Raw genomic sequence first — 20,907 nt, 5'->3', positions numbered from 1 at the left:
GAATTGTTTATCAACATGATTATTTTGGTGGTTGTATCAAGGATAGATTGAAAGGAAATCCAGACCAGAAGTAGGAAATGCTTTTACAGTTAGTAACACATTACAATAATCCTGATAACGAATAATAAATGACGGTATTTTGGGGTTATAGTGGTGGCATTGAAGGGGGTGGAAGGTATTCATAATCTGAACATAAAATGAAGCCAGTACTCAATGGGATTTGCTGGAAGTTTAGATAAAGTATATAAGACAAAATCTAACAATGAGTAAAGACAGAAAAGGTTGTGTAAGTGAATTTTTTATTACTATTTAACATAGAAAAGAGAGTGAGGTATAGAGATCATAGAAGTGAAGTTTGATGAATCACAGGGTGAACATACTCATGTAAAAGTTTTTCAGTTTATAAAACAGATACACTTCCTGGAGCCTCCTGTGCCTTCTATTGGTGCATTAACCTTCCAATGTCACCAGAATTCTGATTTTTATGCCATAAAAATCTCAATTTCTTTGATATGTTGTATTTATTTGTGTGAATATGCCTCAGTTCATTTATTAAATGTAGTATTAATGTTCATTTTAATTATTTCTACCTTAGGTAAAGCACTGTGAGGAATATTTCTAAAAATGTCTAGAGATCAATGTGGGTACGTACTCATAGATACACTGGACTGGGATTGCTGGATTATGGGGGATGTTTATGCTCAGCTTTAGTAGGTACTATGCTTGGTTGATATTTTTAAATATACAAGTCCATGTTTCTTTTTAAAATTTTGGAAATATAACAAAGTTAAAATAATTTTATAGAAAGTACCTGCAAACTGACTGCCTATATTTTACCATTAACACTGGGCTACATGTGCTTTATCATAACCTTCTATCCATACCTGTCTCCTTTGCCAATCTATCATATTGAGTTACAGTTTTCAGAGGTAAGACAAATGTGCTTCCCTAGTTACTTTAACATGCTCATAAGTAAGTAAATGTCCATATTTGTTTATAGAGTTATTTTTTTCTTTTGATGAAAACAATTACATACAAATATTATGTGTATTTGGAAGTACCTACCCAGTGTAACCCAAACCAAATCAAGATATAGACCATTACTCTTCACCTAAAATGTTTTCTAATTCCTTTCCAAGTCAATCTTTACTTCCAGCCACTGGAACAAAGCAACCACTGTTGAGAAATTTTTCCAGATAAATCAGGTTTACTTGTTAAACAATTTCAGAAAATGGAGCCACACAGTATGCATTCTCTGGTGTAAGACTTCATACCACCTGTATAACAGTTTCTAGTTCTATTCATGCCACTGTGAATATCCGTCTTTTGTTTCATTTATATCAAAAAGTAATATTCCATCATGTGAATACACCACGGATTGCTTAGCCATTCCACTATTGATGGTTTAGGAGTTCTTTTCCAGCTGGGGATATTATCAATGGAGAGACTATGGATATTCTTGTACAAATTTTTTTATAAGCATAAGCATTCATTTCCTTTGGGTGAGTAGTAAAAACAAACAAACAAACAAAAAAAAAAAAACACATCACCAAGACATATGGTAGGTATGCATTTAATTATATAAGAAACTTAAAGACATTTTTCTAAAATTATATTATCATTTTATATTTCCTCCATTAATGTGTGAGTCCCAGTGATTCCACACTGTAGTAACTATTTAGTTTGTTCAGTATTTGTAATTCAATTACACTGGTAAGTGCATAGCTTAGATTGTATTAGCCTTCGCACTAATGACAATCACTTCTCTATGGACCCATTGAACATTTGCACATAGGCTTTCTAAACATTTTTAGATCTTGCTCTTTTTTTGTTTAAATTGGAATGTTGACATTTTATTGCTGAGTTATATGGATAGTTTTTGTTTCCAGGATACAATTTTTTAACTGAAAAATTCAAGAATTTTCACTCAATCTTTGTCTCACCTTTTCATTTTTAAAATGGTATCTTTGTATTAGCAGAATTTTAAAATTTAGATGGTTACTTATATAATTTTATTTAACTGTTATTACTTTCGTGATCTATATAGCAAATTACTTTATATTCTCCTGTATTAAAACATTCTATATATTCCACTAAAAGTCAAATGTCTTTAGTTTTATGTTTAGGTGCACAGTTCTCTGCGAAAATTTTTTGATTGTATGAAACAGGGAATGAGGTCTATTTAACATAAGGATATTAAATTAATTCAGCACTGTAACTTGAACAATTTTCCCTTTTCCTATTTGGTATTTGAAAACTGTCAAAAATCAAATACTGTTCAAAAGATGTATTACTTTCCAGTTCTATATTTTTATTATATTATTTAATCTCTCATCCCTATTTCAGCACCAAATTACCTTAATTTCTGAAACTTTATAATAAAATTTAAAATCAATTAGATGTGTAATCCAATATTATTCTTTGCCATGCTAGCATTCCCATGTAAGTTTTAGAATCAGCTTATCAAAATTACAAAGAGTCTATTGGAATCACATTGATGGGGTTTGCATTAAATATTTACGAACACACATGCACATCAAGACACATACATTTTTTCTTTTTTTTTATTAATTGTTCAAAACATTACAGAGCTCATGATATATCATCTTTCATACATTTGACTCAATTGGGTTTTTGAACTCCCTTTTTCACCCCAAATACGGATTGCAGAATCACATCTGTTACATACTCACATTTTTACATAATGGCATATTAGTGACTGTTGTATTCTGCTACCTTTCCTATCCCCTACTATCCCCCCTCCTCTCCCCTCCCCTCCCATCTTCCCTCTCTACCTCCTCTGCTGTTGTTCAATTCTCTCCCTTTTTCCCCTCCCCCTTGCCCCTCATAACCTCTTATAATTTTGTGTATCATTGAAGGTCTCCTACCATTTCCATATGCTTTCCCTTCTCTCTCCCTTTCTCTCCCCCCATTCGTCTTTGTTTACTGTTAGTCTTTTCCTCATGCTCACATACATTCTATACTGTATGTCAGGGTATCTCTTCTGATCTGTGTGTTGTCTGGAAGCTGGAAAGGATTCTCTTTTCCATTGTCCCTACAGTTCTATGGCCCCGTGTTCTCACAGTAAGCTGCATAGTTTTGTAACTTGCCTCAGATAAGATAATATTGCTGATATCTGATAGTGTTGCCTTTTTCCCGAATTATTTAAGTTAGTATAAGTTGTATGATATTTCTTAGCTATGTCTATATCTGCTATTTCAGTCAACCTAATGCTGCTATTAACACTTCACTGTTATGTTGGTATAATATATTCCTATATCTAATATCTAACTCTTTTTTATTTATAAGCGATTAATGAGGTTGATTATTATGTGGATCATGTTTATTTTCCACCATGATTGTATATCTATCTGATTATTCCAAAAATTTTCATATGGAGTGGGGACTATGGTTGGAGTGAACCTCCCAGGAGCATTCATTAAGGGGTTTACAAACCCAGAAACTTATTATGAGAAATAATAATATTATAGGGAAATATTCAGAGTTAGAGTATCATTTTACAAACTTGTTAGGATAGTTGATTAGAATTTCAAACAACTATTAATGAACTTACTATTCTACACACGACATTCATTTAAGACTACACAGTCTTAGGATTTTTTTTTTACATTTAAATCATGATTGCATCAATAAAAATGTGAAAAGCCAGATATGAAATAAATAAAAGCAAACATTTTAACAGTAAAGAATGAAAATTACATAGTGACTTCATCAAACATCACAGTAAACGAAAAGCTAGCATCAAAATAAATTCAAAATAACCATTCGAAAAATTTTCCTAATTCTTATGTTTTAGAAATAATTTTTGCAACATGAACCACTAATTTTTAAATACAATATCTAAATATGTCAACATCTATGTATTTATGAGACATGTGTAATGACAAATGATGAGTTTTCCACACTTAATATTCCCTGATTATTTGAAAACATAAACTGAGCACAACTTAAAGTTTTCCAGCTTAACTAATTTTTAAAAGACTCAATTTGTCTTTTTGAATAAACTTCTTTTTTTTTAATTTATTTTTTTAATGTTGGTTGTTCAAAACATTACATAGTTCTTGATATATCATATTTCACATTTTGATTCAAGCGGGTTATGAGCTCCCATTTTACCCTGTATACAGCTTGCAGAATCACATCAGTTACACTTCATTGCTTTACATATTGATAAACTCATGTCTGTCGTATTCTGCTGCCTTTCCTTTCCTCTACTATCCCCCCTCCCCTCCCTTCCCCTCCCCTCTTCTCTCTCTACCCCCACTACTGTAATTCATTCCTCCCCCTTGTACTGTTTTTCCCTTTCCCCTCACTTCCTCTTGTATGTAATTTTGTATAACCCTGAGGGTCTCCTTCCATTTCCATGCAATTTCCCTTCTCTCTCCCTTTCCCTCCCACCTCTCATCCTTGTTTAATGTTGGTCTTCTTCTCGTGCTCTTCTTCCCTAGTCTGTTCTTAGTTACTCTCCTTATATCAAAGGAGACATTTGGCATTTGTTTTTTAGGGCTTGGCTAGCTTCGCTTAGCATAATCTGCTCTAATGCCATCCATTTCCCACCAAATTCTATGATTTTGTCATTTTTTACTGCAGAGTAATACTCCATTTTGTATAAATGCCACATTTTTTTTATCCATTCGTCTATTGAAGGGCATCTAGGTTGATTCCGCAGTCTTGCTATTGTGAATTGTGCTGCTATGAACATCGATGTAGCAGTATCCCTGTAGCATGCTCTTTTTAGGTCTTTAGGGAATAGACCGAGAAGGGGAAGGGCTGGGTCAAATGGTGGTTCCATTCCCAGCTTTCCAAGAAATCTCCATACCGCTTTCCAAATTGGCTGCACCAATTTGCAGTCCCACCAACAATGTACAAGTGTACCCTTTTCCCCACAACCTCGCCAGCACTTATTGTTGTTCGACTTCATAATGGCTGCCAATCTTACTGGAGTGAGATGGTATCTTTGGGTGGTTTTGATTTGCATTTCTCTGACTGCTAGAGATGGTGAGCATTTTTTCATGTACTTATTGATTGATTGTATGTCCTCCTCTGAGAAGTGTCTATTCAAGTCCTTGGCCCATTTGTTGATTGGGTTATTTGTTATCTTATTGTCTAATTTTCTGAGTTCTTTATATATTCTGGATATTAGGGCTCTATCTGAAGTGTGAGGAGTAAAGATTTGTTCCCATGATGTAGGCTCCCTATTTACCTCTCTTATTGTTTCTTTTGCTGAGAAAAAACTTTTTAGTTTAAGTAAGTCCCATTTGTTGATTCTAGATGTTAACTCTTGTGCTATGGGTGTCCTATTGAGGAATTTGGAGCCCGACCCCACAGCATGTAGGTCGTAGCCAACTTTTTCTTCTATCAGATGCCGTGTCTCTGATTTGATATCAAGCTCCTTGATCCATTTTCAGTTAACATTTGTGCTTGGCGAGAGAAAGGGATTCAGATTCATTTTGTTGCATAAGTATTTCCAGTTTTCCCAGCACCATTTGTTGAAGATGCTATCCTTCCTCCATTGCATGCTTTTAGCCCCTTTATCAAATATAAGAAAGTTGTAGTTTTGTGGGTTGGTTTCTGTGTCCTCTATTCTGTACCATTGGTCCACCCGCCTGTTTTGGTACCAGTACCATGCTGTTTTTGTTACTATTGCTCTGTAGTATAGTTTGAGATCTGGAATCGCTATACCACCTGATTCACACTCCCTGCTTAGTATTGTTTTTGCTATTCTGGGTCTTTTATTCTTCCATATGAATTTCATGATTGCTTTCTCCATTTCTAGAAGAAATGCCATTGGGATTTTGATTGGCAATGCATTAAACCTATAGAGAACTTTTGGTAATATCGCCATTTTGATGATGTTAGTTCTGCCTATCCATGAGCAGGGTATGTTTTTCCATCTTCTAAGGTCTTCTTCAATTTCTCTTTTCAGGGTTCTGTAGTTTTCATTGTATAAGTCTTTCACCTCTTTTGTTAGGTTGATTCCCAAGTATTTTATTCTTTTTGAGGATATTGTGAACGGCGTGGTTGTCCTCGTTTCCATTTCAGAGGATTTGTCGCTGATATACAGGAATGCCTTTGATTTATGCGTGTTGATTTTATACCCTGCCACTTTGCTGAATTCATTTATTATCTCTAATAGTTTCTTTGTAGACCCTTTTGGGTCTGCTAGGTATAGAATCATGTCATCTGCAAATAGTGATAATTTAAGTTCTTCTTTTCCTATTTTTATGCCTTTAATTTCTTTCATCTGTCTAATTGCTCTGGCCAGTGTTTCCAGAACTATGTTGAACAGAAGTGGTGAAAGAGGGCATCCCTGTCTTGTTCCAGATCTTAGAGGGAATGCCTTCAATTTTTCTCCATTCAGAATGATGCTAGCCTGAGGCTTAGCATAAATTGCTTTTACAATGTTGAGGTATGTTCCTGTTATCCCTAGTTTTTCAAGAGTTTTGAACATAAAGGGATGCTGTACTTTGTCGAATGCTTTTTCCGCATCTATTGAGATGATCATATGGTTCTTATTTTTAAGTCTATTGGTGTGGTGAATAACATTTATTGATTTCCGTATATTGAACCAACCTTGCATACCAGGGATGAATCCTACTTGATCATGGTGCACAATTTTTTTGATATGTTTTTGTATCCGATTCGCCAGAATTTTATTGAGGATTTTTGCATCTAGGTTCATTAGAGATATTGGTCTGTAGTTTTCTTTCTTTGAAGTGTCTTTGTCTGGTTTCGGAATCAGGGTGATGTTAGCCTCGTAGAATGAATTTGGTAGTTCTCCCTCTTTTTCTATTTCCTGAAATAGCTTGAAAACTATTGGTATTAGTTCCTCTTTAAAGGTTTTGTAAAACTCTGCTGTATACCCATCCGGTCCTGGGCTTTTCTTAGATGGTAATCTTTTGATGGTTTCTTCTATTTCCTCAATTGATATTGGGCTGTTTAGGTTGTCTATATCCTCCTGACTCAATCTGGGCAGATTATATGACTTAAGAAATTTATCGATGCCTTCACTATCTTCTATTTTATTGGAGTATAGGGATTCAAAATAATTTCTGATTTTCTTCTGTATTTCTGAAGTGTCTGTTGTGATATTGCCTCTTTCATCTCGTATGCTGGTAATTTGAGTTCTCTCTCTTCTTCTCTTCGTTAGCATGGCTAAGGGTCTGTCAATTTTATTTATTTTTTCAAAGAACCAACTTTTAGTTTTGTCAATTTTTTAAACTGTTTCTTTTGTTTCGATTTCATTAATTTCAGCTCTGATTTTAATTATTTCTTGCCTTCTACTTCTTTTGCTGTTGTTTTGCTCTTCTTTTTCAAGAATTTTGAGATGAAGTATGAGATCATTTATTTGTTGGTTTTTTTCTTTTTTTAAGGAATGCACTCCAAGCAATGAATTTTCCTCTTAGAACTGCTTTCAATGTGTCCCATAGATTCCGATATGTTGTGTCTGTGTTTTCATTTAACTCTAAGAATTTTTTAATTTCCTCCTTGATGTCTTCTAAAACCCATTGATCATTCAGTAATCTATTGTTCATTCTCCAAGTGATGCATGATTTTTCCTTCCTTCTTTTATCGTTGATTTTCAGTTTCATTCCATTGTGATCAGATAAGATGCATGGTATTATCTCTACTCCTTTATATTGACTAAGAGTTTCCCTGTGACATAATATATGATCTATTTTTGAGAAGGATCCATGTGCTGCTGAGAAAAAAGTGTAGCTGCTTGATGTTGGGTGGTATATTCTATATGTGTCAATTAAGTCTAGGTTGTTAATTGTATTATTGAGTTCTATAGTTTCCTTATTCAACTTTTGTTTGGAAGATCTGTCCAGTGGTGAGAGAGGTGTGTTAAAGTCTCCCATGATTATTGTATGGTGGTCTATTAGACTCTTGATCTTGAGAAGAGTTTGCTTGATGAACATAGCAGCACCGTTGTTTGGGGCATATATATTTATGATTGTTATGTCTTGTTGGTGTATGGTTCCCTTGAGCAGTATGTAGTGTCCCTCTTTATCCCTTTTGATTAACTTTGGCTTGAAATCTATTTTATTAGATATGAGTATGGCCACTCCTGCTTGTTTCCGCAGTCCATATGAGTGGTATGATTTTTCCCAACCTTTCACCTTCAGTCTATGAATATCTTTTCCTATCAGATGTGTCTCCTGTAGGCAGCATATTGTTGGGTCTTGTTTTGTGATCCATTCTGCTAGCCTGTGTCTCTTGATTGGTGAGTTTAAGCCATTAACATTTAGGGTTATTATTGAGATATGGTTTGTTCTTCCAGCCATAGTTTGTTTATTAATGCTATTAAACCTGATTTGTTTTCCTCTTTGATTATTTTCCCCCCTTTACTGTCCTACCTCCCACTGTTGGTTTTCATTGTTGTTTTCCATTTCCTCTTCCTGTAGTGTTTTGCCAAGGATTTTTTGAAGAGATGGTTTTCTAGCTGCAAATTCTTTTAACTTTTGTTTGTCGTGGAATGTTTTAATTTCATCTTCCATCCTGAAGCTTAATTTCGCGGGATACCCGATTCTTGGTTGGAACCCATTTTCTTTTAGTGTTTGACATATGTTATTCCAGGATCTTCTAGCTTTTAGAGTCTGTGTTGAGAGATCAGCTGTTATCCTGATTGGTTTACCCCTAAATGTAATCTGCTTCCTTTCCCTTGTAGCTTTTAAAATTCTCTCCTTATTCTGTATGCTGGACATCTTCATTATAATGTGTCTAGGTGTGGATCTCTTATGATTTTGCACATTCAGCATCCTGTAGGCTTCTAGGATTTGGGATTCTGTCTCATTCTTCAAGTCTGGGAAGTTTTCTTGTATTATTTCACTGAATAGATTGCTTAATCCTTTGGTTTGGAGCTCTGTGCCTTCCTGTATCCCAATGACTCTTAAGTTTGGTCTTTTGATATTATCCCATAGTTCTTGAATATTTTGCTCATGGTTTCTTAGTAGACTTGCTGAGCTATCTATGTTCTTTTCAAGTTGAAATACTCTGTCTTCATTGTCTGATGTTCTATTTTCTAAGTGATCCACTCTACTGGTAGTATTCTCATTTGAGTTTTTAAGTTGGTTTATTGTTTCCTGCATTTCTAGGATTTCTATTTGTTTGTTTTTTATTACCTCTATCTCCCTGTGAAATTGATCTTTTACTTCCTGGATTTGTTTGTCAATGTGATCTTTCATTGTCTGATTTTGCTGTCTCATGTCTTCCTTGAGACTCCAGATCATCTGAAGCATGTATGTCCTGAGCTCTCTATCTGACATTCCATCTGTTGCAGCTATTACCTCTTCTAAAGTTGAGTTGAACTGCATTGCCTGTGGTCCTTTCTTTCCTTGTCATTTCATACTGCTGGCATTTCTTTCTGCTTGGTGAAATTGTTGTGTCTTTGATATTTTCCCTCTATTTATTTATATTGCTCTTGTATAGTTGAAAAATCACCCTTGCAGGGCAGGTAGTGGCTGTGATCCTCCTCCAATTAGTGTGATCCGTCTACCATGCTGGCAGGCCCTAGGTCTGCTCTGCTGGTCGGTCAAAGGTCCGCCTACCCAGCAGGTGCCAGGGGCACCTGTGTCACTCCATAGGTTGCTGGGCCTAACCTCTCTATGGGTTGCAGGTTCGCCTAGCTTGCAGGCACTGGGGGAGGGGCCGGTTCCGCCCCTCAGCAGGCTTTGGGCCCGCTCTGCTGGTGTTCACAGTCCCGCCTACCTTGCAGACACTGGGGGAGGGGACGGGCCTGGCCCTCAGCAGTCTGCCGGACCTGTCCTAGTGGGTCCGGTCCGCGTTCCCCGCAGGCGTGTGTAGCTGCTCTGTCACTTGGCTGGTTGCTGAGCCTGACCCGCCCGCCCGAGGGTGGCAGGTTCGCCTAGCTTGCAGGCACTCTTGAATAAACTTCTTAAAGTTCTCATTAGTATTTATATGTAGCATTTTAATTGTATGAATCAAAATATATTACCCAAACATGGTCTATTTATCATAATAAATTAGAAGAACTTCTCTTTACACAAACAATGGCACAATTGTAATTAAGATTCATAAGACTTTTTTAAAAAATGACCAGTTTTTGTTTTACTGGATTCTATATCCATTTTACTAATCTAAATAGTTAAGAAAATTTTTGGAACTGGAATCTCTGTGATGCAATTTTAAATGAAATCATTTTTAAAGTAAATTATTATGAAGGAAAGCTAGACACCTCTTAAACTCAGTCATTGAGTTTAACATGCAAGAATCTCTATAAGGCTATGGATGTAATGGGTATTAACTTCAACTTATATTAACCTCTAAATTTAGAAGTTATAAAATTACCATGGAAGTAAAGGAATATGACTGTTGAGTAGATTCAAAACTTGAGGAAATAATTATAATTTATCGTTCTTAAAATTAATAAGTTCTACAGTTCTGTATTCTATGCTGTTTTATGTATAGACTTTTTATGTAGACATATTGTTTTTAATAAAAATTGTTATTATGTAAGGATAAAATATATTTGCAGTTTAAAAATGATTTATTACCATAAGACCAAATAGTTTGTTTCATACTGTGCTAACCTTTTGTATTCAAACCTTAGTATGTTCTTTGGATAGCCAAATAACTGGGTTTTGTGCTATATTTCATCAAGATTAAATTTTAGGAAACACTATAATATTTAGGAAAATTCTCAACTTCTTTATATACTGCAAAGCCTATGCTTAAAATATGAATTTACAAGTTTAAAAATAATAACTGTATTATTTTAATGGCCATTTATATTATATGTTTTGCTTACAAGATTGATTGATTTAATATATTTTGTATGCATTGTTTCCTTCATCCAGGTACTAAGCAGGCCTGATCCTTTGTAACTTCTGAGGTTAGATGAGCTCAGCCATGAGTGTGGATTATTTATCAACCAAAATATGAAAAATGTCACAATTATCCTTAAATATCTTTCCAGTACTCTGGTATGGAATACTTTCCAGTTATAGTAAATATTTGATTAAAAATAAATTTGCATATTGTTTTTAAGCATCAATAAGTCATTTTCAAATTTTTTGTTTCCAGAGATTAATAAGTTTAAGTCTCTTATATAATGAGAAAATTTCCATTTTTATTGCCAATTTTTTCTTAAAATGCTTTTCACTAACCTCTATGATAATATTTTAAAAAATGGCTCCAATTAAGAAACTATAATTTAAAATATATATAAATTTTATATATATAAAATATATATATATAATATATAAAAATATATATTATATAATATATAATATAAAATATAAAAATATATAATATATATAATATATTAAAAAATATGTATATGTATGTGTATGTATGTGTGTGTGTATATATATACACACACAATTAAATGACTCTTGAACTATATATAGTATTTATATATACTTTTCAATATTGTATATATATATATATATATATATATATACACATATATGTATATATATTGTTCAATAGTTATTTTATTGTCTTCAAGATTAAGTTCACCAAATTATTACCTTTTTCTCACCTATTTGGAGCATAAGGTGTTTTGTACTTTGTGTAATAAAAATATCAGAGCTCAATATCCTAATTCAGCCTAATTGAAGTTCAAACAGATGTCCTTTTTCAATAGTATCAAGCCTATTAGTAAAATTTGAAGAAGATATGGTACTCTGTTGACTTATGTTGCAATTACATAACAAAAACTAAACCTAATTAAATAAAATAATATGTTGCACTTAATTTCATTTACTTATCAGAAAGAACCCACTCATTCTTTAGAACTGATGTTTTCGTTGTATGGCACAGTGATGAGTTCTGCCTAATGGCAGGTGGCAGTGAATAAAGAGGCATCCCAAAGATGTCCTAGAAGGTCCAGTTGCTCTGCCCACATATGCAATGCACAAGTCAGGCACTCAATACAAACATTCACTGTATGAATTAAGAACTTAGTCAATAATCAGATGGTATCATGAAGTAGAGATATGCCTAATTCATTGATATTTTACAATGGATTAACATGTAGAAAGAAATTAAGAAAAAAATTATGTGCTTACCTAATATTTATTTGGCATTAGTTTCTGTTCTAAAATCTGATCACTAGGCAGACAGTATACGTCCTCTTTTTTTAAAAACATTTTCTGCTTTATTCATTGCTCCTATATTCTACACACTTATCATCAGTCTCTCTCTTATGCTTTTATTCTGATGTTGTACATGTTCTCTGCATTGGGAACAATCACAAAAATTTGAGAATTTCTCAAAATTTTCACATGCTGATCTTTGCTTTGAGGACGTCAAAAAGTCCTCAGAGCAACTTAGTCTTCATGGGTATGCTGTAACAGACTGGCACAAAGTGAAAAGAGCTACCAGAAAAGCAAACTGTGAAGCCTGCAAATAGAGGAAGACACCAAGATGCAGCCACTTCTTTAAAACCTCTTTCCACACTCAGTGATTGGCTTGCAGTTGTGGTCTAGAGAGAATGTGAGACGAAAAAAAAAAAAAACAGCTATCAAAGCAAACAGAGATCAAAAATCATATTTTTCTCATTAATATTGACTATAATTATTGTCTGGGGAAATATAGTCAACAGGACATCTAAGGGAAATTGGAATAGTCATAGGCATATGAAGACAGATACCCTGTGGTGAGGAAATGATGGGCATCAGTAGGAAGCACAAGGATAAAATAAAACTACAGAGGATTTGGATGAAAAGTATAGCATCAGTGAGATTAAAAATTTAAAAATTTGGAAGAGTAAAAATGTGTTACAGGTCTTCTTTAAAACTGAGGATACCGGGCCAGGCACAGTGTCACACACCTCGCAACCCAGTGGCTTGGGAGGCTGAAGCAGGAGGATCACAAATTCAAAGCCAGCCTCAGAAATTTAGCAAGGACATGAACAAGTTAGCAAGATCCTTCCTCAAATTTTTTTTAAAAAATGTAACTAAGTGGTTGAGCACTCTGGGTTCAATCCACAGTAACAAGAAAGAAAAACAAAACAAAACAAAAACAGTATACCAACAATTTATTTCCCTCTATGTGATGAATATTAATTTATTATTTGAAACTGCCTCTGTCAGAGTTAGAAAATTAGTGACACATATAGAGATATATAGATATATATAAAAATACGTGTGCATATAAATGTATATATAATTATGTTACAATTATATGTATATAAATATATGTTTATGAATGTATACATAACTATGTTCATAATATATAATGTATATACAAATATATATAAAATTAAAATAAACAAATTTTATATATATATATGACCTTCTTACCTGGATATAACCTAATTTTGTCAAAAGGATTTTTCTCTTATATTAGTATATAACTCTGGTTTCCTACAATTTCATATTTCGACAAACATAGAACATAACACAAGAAAAAAACTAGAGTTTTTACATTTACCATAATACTCTGGGCCTAGTTTCCGAACTTCATGTAATGATTGAAGTTCTCCATATTAAAGTCACAGAGATGTTTGTGTTTACCGAAAATCAAGAAGATAATGTGCTAGTCATCGCTTTAATTACTGAACTAATTTCTATTAACAATTGGAGGAGCCACTTGATTTCCAATTATGTATGTATATCTATTAACAAAGAAAAGCTATAGCTGATATCTTTGGGCTCTCAGCCAGTAGAAAAATAAGGGGCTTGTGTAAATTAGATTCACAGTTTTAGATATTACAAAAAGTGTCTTCTTATAAATTGACTTTACATTATTCTACTAGTCCCACAAATGCTAAGGCAATATTTTGTGGTACTTAGTGTCAAAAAGAAACTTTTGTTAAGAAATGATTTCTTGGTAACTTACAAATGTCATCTAATCACCCAATCAATCTCAAAAACAATAGGTACTAAACCTTTTACCTGGACAGACAGTAGAAATAAAAATGCCTCAGAGTCATATATTATAGGCTTTTTATTTTTTAATTAATTACCATAGAAATGGACTTTATAAACCAATTTAAATAGAGTAATTTATCTTGAAATGGAAAGATAGACTTAAGAAAGATCTAGAAATAAATGTATCAGATATTTATATGAAACTCAGCTTTGAAAAAAATCAAAAACTCTAATAATAATCAAATATAGTTTCAAGATAGGAGTCTCATAGGTTAGATTTTATTGGTTTTAAGACAGAAATCTACAATAAAACATAAGTCTTCTTTTAGGAAATTCCAAATTGCATAATTAGTAGCAACATAGAATACATTATCAACTGTTCCTTCTCTCTTGAATGCCCTGATTGAATGTAGTATGCTTTTCTCTGTTATTATAGTTCTGAATATCTTTAAATGTTACTGTTAGAAATATTAGTTGATAAGCCTATACTTTAGTTTATCTTTGTCTCTTCTATTAATAAAGTCATTTTTTTCTAAGAGATGAAACAGTAAACCCTTCAGACAAGATGACTTTTTTCTTTTCATCTTCCATTTTTGCCAAAACTTGGAATATAACAAAAGCAATTTTAAAAAGTCTCATAAAAAGGTGCCTAACACATCTGTTCCTTCAGCAGAGGAATATGGTATGTATATTGGGCATTTTATTTTTTGGTAGATTTTGTTGAAAAGCTAACTTTGCACATAAAAAGCTATCTTTAAACAATGAATCAAAAGGAAACAAATGAATAATGTTGCTTCTAAAAGTCCCTTATATGTTAACCATCCTAGCATTTAAAGATATATCTGTGGGAAGCCACCATGAAATGTGCATGGACCAGATCAACACTGAAGCCTTTGAGTGGGAGGATCTGGCATCTGGGAACTCACACCAGCACTCCTGCTGGTGAGATGGCCCTATACATTGTGAACTCCCACCAGCTTTGCCAAAAGTTCCCTGGCAACATCAGACATGGCAGTGACCCAATAAGAGCCAAAGAGCTTGCCTACCCCCACCTATATCCTGCTTTTTTTGTTTTTGTTTTTGTTTTTGTTTGTTTGTTTGTAAAGAAGCAAGCCCAGAGACAAGACTCCTCTCACATTGAAACCTTATACCTACCAATCCCCTTTGATCTGTAGCGCTGTAAATAAAGCAAGTGCAGGCTCCATCTTTGTTAGAAGCTGCACTTATCTGGTCAGCTTGACCCATTGCAGTCCCCTCTCTGAAACTATATTTCTGGGTCCTGTGGTTATTTCATAGTACTATTTTCTTAGCTTTTCTTTCTCAGCCAGCCCATTCCTCCAGAGGGGAAGTCTTTCCTTGGCCCATGTAGAAAGTGGGGAAGATGTAGCTTTGCATCTGTGTTTGACAAATATTGGCTTAAAAATATCTGGGATTTGGGAGGAAACAGAATCTCTCTCCCCTATCTCCACAAAACTGCCAAATAACAGATTTGTGTTTACTTACCACCAGAGTCATTGTTGTATCCTAAAGCAAATACTGAAAAAATGTACCAAAATTGACTGTTTCATTTTATTTATAAAGTTGTCAGGTGTTTATTGTCTGTGTAAAAGTTTGCTTTGACTTCATTCTGCAAGGTTACAATCTTGTTCTATTAACTCACATCAAGTTATCTGCATTCTCCTAAGTTAAACTTTGCTAAAAATATGGATCTTTGAATTTTGCTTTTCAAGTAAGACACCTAAGGAGACCTATTCAAATACAACTTTAGGAAACTTACTCAAAAATTTTGAGCACTGCATAGCTTTTCCTTCTCAATGCAACCATGAATATTCATGATAGCATATTCATTTAACTGTCTGGCACTAGGATAAAGATTTCTGAATTAACATGCTTGATAGAGTACAGTATATTACTGGAAGCTGAAATGAATGCTGGACTTCTTTAATCTTTGTAAAATCTGTTTTTGATTTCTTGCCTATTCTTTTTGCTTTCCAGCACAGAACCAAAGCCATAAACTCAGTGACAACAATGAGAAAATTAAGTCAGCAAATACAAAGAATCACAAGAAATGATTGCCAGGAAGAGTAATGAGAATTTTCCAACATTGTATTGAACTATATTCCCAGCATACTCAAAAGAGAAATGCAACCATAATATACAATTGCTTTCATATACAATTATTTCAAATTTAAATTTTTTGCTTCAATTGATGTGATAAATTTCAAAATTTCTTAGGCAAATTATACTACTTTTTCTTATAACATGCATGTAAAAAATAAAGGCTAGAAGAAAGGAGAACAATTTGTTTTACTGTTTAAAAGGCATAGATTAATTCTGATTCAACCAGCAATTATTGAGTACAAATTAGAATAACATAAGTACTGAGTACAAACAAATAACAACATATAACTATTGAGTACTTTCTGAAAAGATGACCAGCCTAAGGAAATGAAAGGCTGAACATGCTTTTTTTAAAACTTCATTAAATTTGCAGTTTGCCAAAGCAGTTATAAATCAGTTTTAAAAGTGAATAGTCACAATTTGGCACTGTATCTTATAAAACATGCATTTTCCTTTTAACTCACCAAAAATAAAAAAGTAATAGAACTATCTTATGGTGGGAGATTATTTGTTCATAGATAACTCCATTATTACTTCAAAATGTGTCTTTTTATATTTTGCTTGGTTTTCAGGGATTGTGTACATATTCTCTTTTGTATGTTTAAAGGAATACATGGGAAAGAAGAAGCAGCAATTTTAAAACTTCATTCATAGGGGAAAAAAAGGACCTCAAGCTGTGGGTAAGCAAATGAAAAAGGTAGGGGGCATTCTTAGATACTGGGAAAACAACAAGACAGGATCCTGAAGGACACATAAAAACAAGCTAGTGAAATTTGAAGTTAGAATACTAAATAATTACTTTCACAGAAAATAGACAAGCTATAAGAGGGAAGATCTGTAATCTGTCAGGCTTATCATTGTTTCCTCTATCTGAGGAATAGAAATATCAGAAAAGTTAGTGTGCCAATATAATCAAAGAAGTTAATATAATTTGAAGAATGTGACTTGATGCAAAGTCACTATTGCAATGATTCATAGAAGGAAAATGATTGTCCACGCTGAACGAACTTGTGGCATATGGTCTATGGTGGATTTAAGGACTCAGAGAAGAAGGCAGCTGGAGTGTATATGCTTATGCCTGGACAACCCTCCACATAATTTTGTTCCATGGTAAGGTCCAAAGTATGCACTTAATGAAAGAAAGGTGGCCCCAGAATCACTAGAAAGTTTTGTACTTGGCTTTCCTGTCATAATTGTTATAAAAAATAGTTTGCTCATTATAATAGGAATTACAGGACTCTGAAATGATAGAAGACAGATGGTACACCCTAACAAGTGAGGATAGGTGACAGTTAGTATAATAATTGGAAAGGTCAGAGTATAAATCATGGAAGTCTGACCTGCAACATCCTAGAACAGAAGAGTCCCATGAGAAAAAAAAAGATGGATAGGGAAAAAAAAATAAAACGAGAATATCACTCTCACTCAGTTTATACAAACAATAAATCAAAGATGGATTAAAAAGGAAGTTTAAGGTCAATGTCTCAATACCAATTCATGATCCCTTGTCAATCTTTTGAATGTGGACTAATTTTAGACCTGGAATGTGCTAAACAGAAGAGCTAGTCTGCAGCTCTACGACATTCATACATGGTTAATGATTATCTCAGTGCATCCCCAAAGGATCCCAAAGCCATTATAAGATTAGAGGACATGGGGAAAGGGGAATACCCAGTCATTTTTGAGGACCTTGGAATAAAGATCTTCTCACTTTGATACCTTGAAACCAGGTGCTCCTGTTAGAGTGTGAGCATTTGGAGCTGGATAGTGAATAAGTCCTGGCCAAATTTATCATATCATGGTCCACTAGATTGACATATGTATCACTTGCTTAAATTTCCACGTGGGGTCCTTGGTTTGTTAGGGAAGCATTTTCATATTAAAGGAGACCAAATGCCAAATGCCATTCTTACCCTACCTCACAATGTTAGTAGATTGGAAACAATACAAAATCTCCTGTGCATTCTGAGGATAAGAGAGAGGGTAGGAGGCAGCAATGACAAAGACTACATTATTCATAATGTGAAGGATGTCAAATTGGTAGCATCCATTATATTTCTGTTTAATTTACCATTCAAGCCCTTGCAAAAGAAAAAGAGGAGAGATCCTGGAGGATGATTATGAACACGAAATCTGAAATAGTGCCTTCAATCTATCCACTGTGCAAGAGAATTTGGCTTTGTAAGAGTAGATTTACATGGCCTTGGGCATGTGCTATTTAGTTATGGGTTCAGCTGTGGAGAATAAAATAATCAGGTAGCTGGAGGCTCTTAGCATCTGTGTTAGCAGCAGAAAACTGTACTACCTGAAGTCAAGCTTTTTTAGGGAAGCCTGCATCCTGTTACTAAGCAAGATGAGTTAACCTCACCCTGCTGCAGGACAATTCATGTGAACAAAAACCACTCCAGATATTTTTAACCAGATATTTTTCACCTTCTTCTTTTGCCCAATATCTTTTCTCCATTTCACCTGTGTTTTTCCTAAAAATACCCTTTCTTGTACCCCAAGCTCCATCTGACTTCAGCTTCAACATGCAATGTGTTTGATTCTTCCTTATTATGAAGTAAGTGATCAGCAAATTACTTGACTTTCTTCCCAGTTTGTGTCATCTTACACATGGAGATGCCATGATCTGAATGTGTGCTTTGCCCCACAAAGGTGAATATGAAATCCTAAATCCCAAGACAATAGTATTAGTGGGTGAGACCATTTGGCAGGTTATAGGTTGTGAGTGGGAGCCCTCATGAACAGTTTTAGTACCTTAATAAAATAGTTCCAAGAGGATTTTATCACCCTTTTCAGCCGCAGAGGCCACAGATGTAGGGCACTATGTATGAGGCAAGTGAGGCCCTCATCAGATGCTCTATATTTCAGTGTTTGACTTTGGACTTTTGGTCTTCAAAATTGTACTATAAATACATTAAATACATTTTGTTTGTTTGTAACTTTCTTTGTATACAATATTTAGTTATAGCAACCCAGAAGGATGAAGATAGCAGAAATAGTAAAAAAAAAAAAAAAAAAGTGTATTGTGTGAAGTTTTTATGCATTTCTGAATGACTTGCTTCTTTTATGTGAGTCTCAGTTCTAGATAAAATTGGTTTGTGTTCTATAGTTGGGAAGTTTAGTAGACTCCTTTAACCCTCTCAAAACATGCTCATGATAACAGTGTCAATTGTTCCCTTTGTGTACCTTGTATTTTCATGGACAGGTGTGCTACATAGAAAGTCCTTGGGTCATGCCTTCTCTCTGAAGAGATTATTAATGTGATTCTCCTTTTAAAGAAAACTGATACTATTGAACAGGATGTGAAGCCAGTAGGATTTATGCCATTCTCTACCATAATTATTTTGATTGGTTATAATCTTTTTCTTCTTGGAAATGCTGAAATTTTCCTAGGTGATGTCCCATTGTGGACTCTTTTTTCACACCATTTATTTATTTTCTATGTTCTAGAAAATAAAATATGGTCACATCATAGACACACATAAACATGGAGTTCATTTTGATATGTTCCTACATGCAAATGGCATGGTTTGGTTAATTACATTCTGTTGTTCCTCCCCTTTCCTTTCCTCTCCCTCCTCATCATTCCTCAATTTCTACTCCATGGTTCTGCCTTCTATTTTCATGATATTTCCTCCCACCTATTCCTTCTTTAATTCCTGATTTTTCTCTAGACTTGGCATATGAGGGAAAAAAACACGTCTTTGAGATTTTATTGGAGTGTAAATTTTCAAAAGTGTTTCTAATTAACTTCTGTATTTCAGTAGTGTCCACGATGGTATTTCCTTTTTCATCATGAATGTTTGTAATTTGAATTTTCTCTTTTTGTTAGTATGGCTAAGGGTTTACCAATTTTATTTATTTATGTTTAAAGAACCAACTTTTAATTTTGTTAAATTTTTAATTGTTTTTTTTAAGTTTTATTGATTTTAGCTGAATTTAATTATTTCCTATCCTCTACTACTTCTGTTGTTGATTTATTCTTCTTTTTCTAGAACTTTGAGATGTAATATTAGGCTATTTATTTTTTGACGTTTTATTCTTTTAATGAATGAGCTCAATGCAATGAACTTTCCTATTAGTATTGCCTTCATAATGTCCCAGATATTTTGTTATATTGTATTGGTGTTCTCATTTACCTCTTAGAATTTTTTATTTCCTCCCTGATTTCTTCTGCTATTCATTCACCATTCAGTAGCATATTATTTTTTCTCCAGGTGTTGGAATAGCTTCTATTTTTATTTTATTTTTGAGTTTTAATTTTATTCCATTAAGATTTGATAGAATGAAGGGTAGTATCTCTTGTATTTGCTAAGAGTTGCTTTGTGATATAACATATGGTCTATTTTAGAGAAGGATCCACATGCTGCTGAGAAGAGAGGATATTCACTTGTTAATAGATGAAATATTTTATATATATATATATATATATATATATATATATATATATCTGTTAAGTCTAAATTAGTGGTTGTATTATTTAGTTCTGTAGTTTCTTTGTTCAGGTTTTGTATGGAATATCTACCTAGCGGTGAGAAAGGTGTGCTAAAGTCATCCAATATTATTGTGTGGTGATTTATTTGATTTTTGAAATTGAGAAGGATTTGTTTAATGTATGTAAATGCCCCATTGTTTGGGACTTAAATATTTATGATTGTTATGCCTTGTTGATGTATGGTTTCCTTATGCAGTATGAAATGCCCTTCTTTATCCCTTCTGACTATCTTTGGCTTAAAGTCCACTTTATCTGATATGAGGATGGAAACCATTGCTTGTTCATGTAGTCCATGCAAGTGATATGTTTATTCCCATCCTTTCAACTTCACTCTGTGGATGTTTTTTCCTAGGAAATGGGTCTCTTAAAGCCAGCACATACTTGGGGATTTTTTAAATCCAATCTGCTGGTCTATGTCTTTTG

The sequence above is a fragment of the Urocitellus parryii genome, chromosome 8 (assembly GCF_045843805.1).
Source record: "Urocitellus parryii isolate mUroPar1 chromosome 8, mUroPar1.hap1, whole genome shotgun sequence".
NCBI classification, from domain to species: domain Eukaryota; kingdom Metazoa; phylum Chordata; class Mammalia; order Rodentia; family Sciuridae; genus Urocitellus; species Urocitellus parryii.
This window is presented reverse-complemented; position numbering follows the sequence as displayed.